Genomic DNA, 9853 nt, shown 5'->3' with positions numbered 1-9853 from the left:
TACCAGAGCCTGGTATCACCCAACTTACTTCTCATACAAAATCTATAACCATGTACTTTCCAATAGTATCACTTTTTCACCACCCACCCCCCCCCATCCCTGGTACAAGAGGGTTTAGGTAAATTTATTATATCCTGCTAGCTGGTCCTGCATTGAAATTGAAGACCTTAGGATTTAAATGGCTCTATTATATAACATTACGAATAAAACAAGGCTAACTTTTAAATGGATGATATGCAAATCATTTGTCACAACAAAATATTTTGCAAGTAAACAGATTGCCTGATTGTTTTTCTTTAATTTCAGCACTACTGTCATGACTTGAGTTGAGGAAGCTTTAAATTATTCACTTCAATGATTCTTTGGATCAAGCTGTTGTTAATACTATATGCTTAAACAATGGAGATTAAACAAAACAAAGCAAAATCCCCGCAGATATACGACATATTCAAACGCGAATGGCCAGTCATACAGCTGTACTTGTAGAAATACTCTATCACAAAATCTCATGTCCATTACATACATTGTCATTATCAAGACATACAGAAATATTAACTGTTCACTAATGTTTATCACATTGCCCAATTATCCTTGGTTGTATCATTTAGAGATCTCAACTCAATCCATTCTCCTAAAAGAAGGTGATGCTACAATATGGTGCTTTGGACATGATCAGTCCTCCAATTATTTGTGCACATGCCGACAGACATCGTATGTCTGCCTGGACACAAAAGGTCACAGAATATGCAACTGTTCAGAAATTTAGAACTGACCTCAATGTCTAAATGGACATATTAAACAGCAACATCTACTGAATACTAATTGAAAGTAGGTATCCAGGCTTAGTTCAAGATTCTCCCACCCTCAAAACTCCCTTCTCTAACCCAAGCATGTCCCTCCAAAAACAATTCCTGGTGACATCAAGAAATTCAGACAACATTAATGGCCTGGATCCTGCTGTAAAAAAGAACCACCACATGGGTTTCTGGGTCACTAATGCTCTTTAGAAAAGGAAATCTGCCATCCTACTGGATATATATTCAACTTAAATTAACTAGACCAGTTAATTAGTTTAAAAATTAAAATCTTAGTTGATTAACTGCATCAACTTTAAATAAATACAGGCAAGGTTTAATAGGGGTGGCAGCCACTGGCAGGGCAAGTGTTTTGCTTTATTTGCATTATGTGGGTATTTACGGAAAATACTGTAATCCTGATTAACCACATCTGCAGTAAGTGTTCACATCTCAGGGGATTTCTGCTCAGAGCTTTTTCAGTTCAGAGTCAGAAGCATTGTATCCCCTTCACCCCCCCAGTTTGATTCTAAGTCCATTTAAAAAAAAATCAGCTTTCCTTCAATCTATTAACTTGTTTTTTGTCATATCTGTATAGGGACAGAAAGAGGGTGAGAGAAAACAGAGAACTAAAGTATTTGTATAATTCAGTGCTTACCCAAGTAAAAGTGTATTTGCCTTAGCGGGAGAGCAAAAAAGGCTCATGAGGATGAGGGGATTGTCTATCAAAGATTAATTGGACATTACCTATATTCCCTGAAGTTTAAAAGAATCAGAGATGATCCCGATGAAACATAACATTTTTAAAAGGGGCTCGACATGATAACGCTGGGAGATTGTTTCCCCTTGTCAGAGGAACATAGAACTTTGGGTTCTGGCCTCAGAGATTTATTCATTTGGACTGGGATGAGAAGAAAAGATGAAGAGCTTCACTTAAGCTATGGATGCTAAGTCAATTAATATATTTAAGCTAGAGATAGTATTTTGGAGACAAAGGCAATCAAGGGACATGGGGTAGTATAGTAAGGAGCTACAAGAACATGGCTGATCTTCTTGAATGGTACAATAGTTTGGGGGGGGGGGGGGGGGGGGAGCGGGGAGGTGGAAGGGAGCGCATTAATATGAACTACAATACTCCTGCTTCTATTGCTGATGTTATGATGCAATAGCAGATAATTAAACCATTAATTTTCCATGTTTGTTCACACTAGTCAAAAAGAAAAAGAAAACATATGATAGATCTAGGCATATAAAACTGACAAAGCCCTTGAGTATAGTGAAAGCAGGAAGGAATTTAAACCTGGAATTAGAAGGACTAAAAGGGGCCATGAAATGTCTTTAGCAAACAGGGTCAAGAAGAATTCCAATGATTTTTATGCAGATATTAGGAACAAGAGGGTAGCAAGAGAAGGAGTAGGACATGGGCAATGGAGGGAAGTTATGCATGGAACCACAGAAAGTGGGTGAAATCCTTCACGAGTACTTTGTACTGGTGTTCACCAAGGAAAAGGATATGACGTGGAGGTCAGGGATAGGTGTGAACAGCAGATGGAGGTGTACAAATGGCTGATGGAGTTTATTCCGGACAAATGTGAAGTGATGTATTTGAGGATCAAATTTCGGCATGAATTTGACTGTAAATGGCAGAATGCTTGGAAAATTAATATAAAATTAGGCATTAAACAGGTTTTTTGTGTCAGTCTTCACAATGGAAAATACAAATAACATGCCAAAAATTGATGACAGGAAGACTATGGCAGGTGAGAACCTAGAAACTATTGTTATGAAAAAGGTAGTGTTGGGCAAGTTAATGGGTCTAAAAGGTAGACAAGTCTCCTGGTCCTGATGGAATGCATTCCAGAGTACTAAAAGAGCTGGCGGGAGAAATAGCAAATGCACTGGTGGTAATTTACCAAAATTTGCTAGACTCTGGGGTGGTTCCTGCAGATTGAAAAACAGCAAATGTGACGCCACTGTTTAAAAAAGGAGGTAACTATAGACGGGTGAGCTTAACCTCTGTAGTCGGGAAAATACTTAAGAACAAAAGAACATAAGAAATAGGAGCAGGAGTAGGCCAACTAGCCCTTCAAGCCTGCCCCGCCATTCAATAAGATCATGGCTGATCTGTCATGGCTCAGTTCCACATTCCCGCCCTCTCCCCATAACCCTTAATCCCCTCTCTCATCAAAAACCCATCAACCCGCGTCTTAAAAATATTTAGCGAGGCAGCCTCCACCACTTCAACGGGCAGAGAATTCCAGAGATTTACCACCCTTTGAGTGAAGAAGTTCCTCCTCAACTCCGTTCTAAGCCACCCCCCCTTTATCTTGAGGCTATGCCCCCTAGTCCTACTATCCTTTCTGAGCGGGAAGAGTCTCTCCAACAAGGAAGAAAAAGTGAGACATCTGGATAGAAATGTCCCATTGGTAAGACACAGCATGGGTTCATGAAGGGCGGGTCATGTTTCACTAATTTGGTGGAATTCTTTGAGAACATTACATGTGGACAATAAGGAACCTGTGGATGTGATGTATCTGGATTTCCAGAAGGCATTTGACAAGGTGCCGCACTAAAGATTGCGACACAATATTATAACACGGATAGGGGATTGGTTAACTAACAGAAAGCAAAGAGTAGGAGCAAATGGGTGTTTTTCTGGTTGGCAGTGACTAGTGGTGTGCCTCAGGGATCAGTGTTGGGACCACAATTGTTTATGATTTACATATTGATTTGGAGTTGGAGACCAAATGTAGTGTGTCAAAATTCCTAGACAACACAAAGATGGGTGGAAGAGCAAAGTGTACAGACTTTCAGCATCCTCTGCAAAGGGATATAGATAATCTAAGTGAGTGGGCAAGGGTCTGGCAGGTGGAGTACAATGTTGGTAAAAAAGTGAGGTCATCCATTTTGGTAGGAATAACAGCAAAATGGACTATTATTTAAATGGTAAAAAATTGCAGCATGCTGCTGTGCAGAGGGACTTGATGTCCTTGTGCAGGAATCTCAAGGAGTTAGTTTGCAGGTAATTAAGAAGGCAAATGGAATTTTGTCCTTCATTGCTAGAGAGATGGAGTTTAAAAACAGCAAGGTTATGTTGCAGCTGTATAACATGCTGGTGAGGCCACCCCTGGAATGCTGTGTACAGTCTGGGTCTCCTTACTTGAGGAAGGATACACGGGCACTGGAGGGGGTGCAGAGGAGATTCACTAGGTTGATTCTGGAGTTGAGAGGATTGGCTTATGAGGAGAGACTGAGTATTTTTGGGCTATACTCATTGGAATTCAGAAAAATGAGGGGAGAGGTTATAGAAACATAAGATTACGAAGGGAATCAATAAAGATAAAAGCAGGGAAGTTGTTTCCACTGGTGGGTGAAACTAGAATGAGGGGGCATAGCCTCAAAATAAAGGGAAGCAGATTTAGGACTCAATTGAGGAGGAACTTCTTCACACAAAGAGTTGTGAGTCTATGGAATTCCTGCCCAGTGAAGCAGTTGAGGCTACCTCATTGAATGTTTTTAAGACAAGGATAGATAAATTTTTGAACAGTAAAGGAATGAAGGGTTATGGTCAGCAGGAGGGTAAGTGGAGCCGAGTCCACAAAAAGATCAGCATGATCTTATTGAATGGAGCAGGCTCAAGGGGCCAGATGGCCTACTCCTGCTTCTTATAAAGGAGGATCTGGACATGCAGGTCCACAGTTCCCCCAAAAGTGACACTACACGTAGCATATGGCATGCTTACCTTTAATCAGGCAATGAGTCCTGAAGTTGGGAAATCATGTTGCAGTTACACAAAACCTTAGTTAGACTATATTTGGAGTATTGCATGCAGTTCAGAGTCACCACACTATCAGATGGATTGTAGAAGCTTTGGAGAGGTGTGCAAAGGTTCAAGAGGATGTTGCCTGGTCTTAAGGGTGTTGGCTACGATGAAAGGTTGAATAAACTAGGACTGTTTTCACTGGAAAGATAGAGGCTGTGGGGAGACCTGATAGAGCTCTACAAAATCATGAGAGGCATAGACACGGTGGATAATCAGAGGCTTTTTCTAAGGTTGGAAGTGTCAATTAGAAGGGGGCAAAAGTTTAAGGGGAGAGGGGGAAAGTTTAAGGGAGATGCGTGGGAGAGGTTTTTTCACACTGAGTGGTGGATGCCTGGAACGTGCTGTCAGAGTTGTGGTTGAAGCAGGCACATTAGCAACATTTAAGAGTCATCTGTTTGGGTACATGAAGAGGGAGGGAATAGAGGGATATGGACTCCGATTAAGGGCACAAGATTTTATTTTTAAATTAGGGCATCATAATCAGCACAGACTTGGAGGGCAAAGGGGCCTGCTCTTGTGCTGTACTTTTCTTTGGTCATTGGATAAAGAACAACTGCCCTCTGGAATTGTACAAAGATGTATCCATGTCAAAACTTGGTTCCCTTCCCGGGACCAATCTCACTGACTGACAAGTGTGTTATGAATTCTAACACTGGAAGTTAAGCTACTTGCAATTTCATTTCAATGGCACTGGCGAGAGCGAGGGGCAGAGACTTCTTTCCAACTTGGTGTCCCTTCTAAAAACTAAAACCTGAAACCTGCAGCTCAGAACTGAAAAAGCTCCCGTCACCTTACTACAACCATTCTTCCTCCTGACAATGCAGCATCATATAACTAATTCCCAAAATAAAAACAAACCCCAATGAAAACACTGAAGGAGCAATAAAAGTGCTCCAAGTAGGCAGCCCAACAACAATGTCATCAGCCAGGGCTGTAAGCTACAAAGAACACAATTTTTAAAAAAAAATACACTAACGTCACACTACTGGAATTTTACATATTTCTCCTTTCAAAGAAACAACTGACCTAGATTAGCAGACAGGATGCTGCAACCCACATGAATGTAGAAGCAGAAAGTACAGGAAGTGGGCAGATACCCTAATTCCCCTTTTACCAGGCATGGGGGAACAGCTGAAATGAGCAATCAAAATTTTAACAGATAATCACCAAAAGGCACATTACACTACGTTAATAATGGGCATTCTGAACCTGAGATTCCAGTTCTGTTGATGGGTCAAATTGACTTAAAATGTTTATCCCCCCACAGCTGCTGCCAGACTTGCTAAGTTTATCCAACATTTTCTGTTTCTTATTTCAGAATACTTGTCTGACTTTGGGTAAGGGGCAGGAGATTTAGAGGGGATTTGAGAAAAAGCTTTTCACTCACCTAGTGGCAGGAATCTGGAATGCATTCCCTTGGGGGGGGGGGTGGTATTTTCTGGACAAACCAAGTAAACAAACTCAAATTACATTCGGACAAAGAAAAAGGGGATGGCTCCCCAAAAGGAGGGGGAACGGCCCGAACAGGAACAAAAAGTACAAAAAAAACTTAAGACACGTCAAATCAAAATGTGATTGTCGGGGTCTATAAAGGCACCTCAGCCCCTGCAGTGCCCAACGGGCACAGAAGGCCTCGACTGTGCCCGCGGACACCGCATGCTCCCTCTCCAGGGACACCTGACTGCAAACGTAGCCACGGTAGAGGGGCAGTCGGGACAGATGGCCCCCCGATTGCCCGCTGCCTGGACCTGTTGATAGCGCGTCTCACCAGGCCCAGGAGCAGATTCACGAGGAGATCAGCATCCCGACCCTCCCCTCTCCACACCAGGTGTCCGTAGATCAGGAGCGTGGGATTGAAATGCAAACAGAACATCGATAAAAGGTTCTTCAGAAAATCAAAAAGGGAGAGCAATCTATAATACGAAACGCAGACATTCCACGGACTCCTCGCGGCCACAGAAAGAGCAGTCTTGGGAGCCCGCAAACCAGCGAATCCTACGGTTGTGCGGCACTGCTGCATGCAGCACCCTCCATCCCAGGTCCCCGAGGTAACTAGGGGAGATCCCTCCGTAGAGCGACCTCCACTGGGGACCTCCACCGCCCAGCAGCAACAGGGCCCGCCAAGGTGTGTCCGGGTGACAATGCGGTAGCGGAAGTGTGCAGCAGCAGCCCGTACAGGAAAACGCCTCCACGTGCTGGAAAAAGGCACGGAGGACATTTCTGCCAGATGGCTCATGCTGTGGGGCACCTGACCCGGGGAGGGATTGCCTGGGAAGGTAGTGAGGGTCAGAAATCTTACAACTTGTAAAAAATATTTGCTTGAAATGTAACATTCAAGGACATGAGACAAGTGCAGGAAAATGGGATTAGTGGGCCTTTAATAGTAGTTAACATCCCTGCAGGCTTGATGGGCTGAAGGACCTTTGTTTTGCATTACTCTATGACTATGAGTCTCTATGAGAAACATCAAGTTCCTACAAAGATGCAAGAAAGCAGACAAGCTCACGAACCCACTCAGGTCAACCTACAACAGACTATGCTGACTTTGCCATCACACCTCTCTCACACTCCTGAACCACCTCATATACCAGCTCTACAGTACTGGGACCTCTCCTCTTTGTAGTCTACATAAATGACTTAGAAGAGGGCATAGGTGGTGTGATCAGCAAGTTTGCTGATGACACCAAGATGGCAGGGTTGGCGGGTACGGAACTGGATTGTCAGGTGATACAACAGGATATAGATAGGTTGGTGCAGTGGGCAGATAGGTGGCAGATGGCATTTAATCCTGACAAATGCGAGGTGATGCATTTTGGACGGAATAATGCAGAGAGGAGCTATGTGATAAAAGGTAGGCCGATTAGGAGTATAGACGTACAGAGGGACCTGGGAGTGCAGGTTCACAAATCCATGAAGGTTGCGTCACAAGTGGAGAACGTTGTTAGGAAGGCTTATGGGATGTTAGCCTTTATAGGAAGGGGCTTAGAGTATAAAAGCTGCCGTCTAATGCTTCAGTTATACAGAACGTTGGTTAGACCGCATTTGGAGTACTGCGTCCAGTTCTGGTCACCTTATTACCGGAAGGACGTGGAGTCTCTGGAAAGGGTGCAGAGGAGGTTTACCAGGATGTTGCCTGGCATGGGGGGACTGGGTTACGAGGAGAGATCGAAGAGACTGGGGCTATTCTCCTTGGAAAGACGGAGATTGAGAGGGGACATGATAGAGGTATATAAGATACTGAAGGGAATAGATAGAGTTAATAGTGAGAGACTGCTCCCTAGACTGGGTACGAACACGAGAGGTCATCACTTAAGGGTGAGGGGGGGGGAGGTATAATTTGGAGGTAAGAGGAAGGTTCTTTACGCAGAGAGTTGTGGGGGTCTGGAATGCGCTACCGAGTAGGGTGGTGGAGGCAGGAACGTTGGACTCGTTTAAGATGCAGTTAGATAGGCACATGAGTGAAACAATAATGGAGGGATATGGTAGGGGCTATTAAATAGGGTTAAACCTCGGGAGACACCGGAAGGGCAGGCTGTATGATTAATATTTTTTGTCTTTATTCCACAGGTGGAGGTCCACCTCGTGTCAAGCGAGGGGCATGCACACGGCGGGTCGTGCGTGGGCTGCTCTTGGAAGTCCAGGAGTGGCCTAGTACTTCATGTCGGTGTGTGTGCTTGATCCTGGACCAGTAGACGGGCGCCACAACAGCTCGGTGACTAGCACTGCTAGCTGTGCAGATACATGGATTTGGGCCTGTGTCTGTGGGAGTTTGCGCATTCTCCCTGTGGTTGCGTGGGTTTCCTCCGGGCGCTCCGGTTTCCTCCCACACCCCAAAGATGTGCTCTTAGGCTAATCGGTTTCCACCAAATTGACACTATTTCTTCCCTGAATCTGAGTAGGGTCCCATTCGTAGACATGCAGGGTAGAATAGGTGTAGGGTGATGCGGCGGCACGGGCTCGTTGGGCCGAAGGGCCTGTTTCCCGTGCTGGGTTGTTCTTTGTTCTTTACAGCAAACACCGCATTCTGGAAACCAAGATAGAGTCCATGTTCCCAACTTACACTTAGGATGTAGACCAGCTGCGAAACTCTGCCAAGCAGACGAACTAAGCCATCTACATGCACACTAAGAACAGGAAACTTGCGAAACTGGGCATCACCACCAGCAGCAACCAAGCCTCCCCTGGTAACACAGTGGGAAACAGTATCACTGCAGCAAAGTCCATTGTCAACTTGTCAGATTACACACTTCAACTAGATGAAATCGAAGTTCTCAGTCGAGGGCTCAATGTCTGCCCCACCACCAAAATAGACTCCATCAGTCTCGCAGCAGACAGAGGAATTCATCAGGTGAATGAGGCTGCGGGAGTTCTTTCACAAACCCCAAGAGGCCAACAGCGAACACAGTGAGACAGCCAATGAACTGGAACAGCTGAAAAAGGAAAGCGTCGAATTGGACTCCTCCAGAAGGCCACTGCCCTCGACTTGACATGTATACCCAAACCGTCAGGAGGGGTGTCAACACCACATTCATCAGCTGCACTCACAACACAGTCCCAGTCACCCAAGCAGAACGCAACGCCATCTGCACTCTCAAGACCAACTGCAACATCATCAAACCAGACAAAAAGGAGGGCCCATCGTCATACTGAACAGAAATATACCAACAACTGAACAATCAGGACATTAAAGGTAGTTACCTGCAGATCCGATCATACAACACACCCGTCAACTCAGGCTAATCAAGACCTTTGATCCAAATCTTCACAGCACCCTCCATGGTCTCATCCCACGTACTTCCTGTGTCGGAGATCTCTACTGCCTCCCAAAGATACACAAGGCAAACACACCTGGCCACCCCACTGTATTGGGCAATAGGACCCTTGCGAGAACTTCTCCTGCTACATCATTGAAGGCATCCTAAAACCCATCGTACAAAGAATCCCCAGCTTTTGTTGCGACACTAAGGACTTCCTACAGAAACTCAGCACACATGGAGCAGTTGAACCAGGAGCACTCCTTTTCACAATGGATGTCTCAGCACACTACACCAGCATCCCCCGCAACAGTGGCATTGAGTACTGAGGCAGTACACCTGCCAATCTCCAGATGCAATTTTACGACTCATCCGCTTCATTCTGGACCACAACGTCTTCACCTTCAACAACTAGTTCTTCATCCAGACACACAGAACAGCCATGGGGACCAAATTCACACCTCAATATGCCAACATTTTCA

Source organism: Carcharhinus amblyrhynchos, chromosome 6, assembly GCF_965287045.1.
Source record: "Carcharhinus amblyrhynchos chromosome 6, sCarAmb.v2.hapA, whole genome shotgun sequence".
NCBI lineage: Eukaryota > Metazoa > Chordata > Chondrichthyes > Carcharhiniformes > Carcharhinidae > Carcharhinus > Carcharhinus amblyrhynchos.
Note: the sequence above shows the minus strand (reverse complement) of the source record.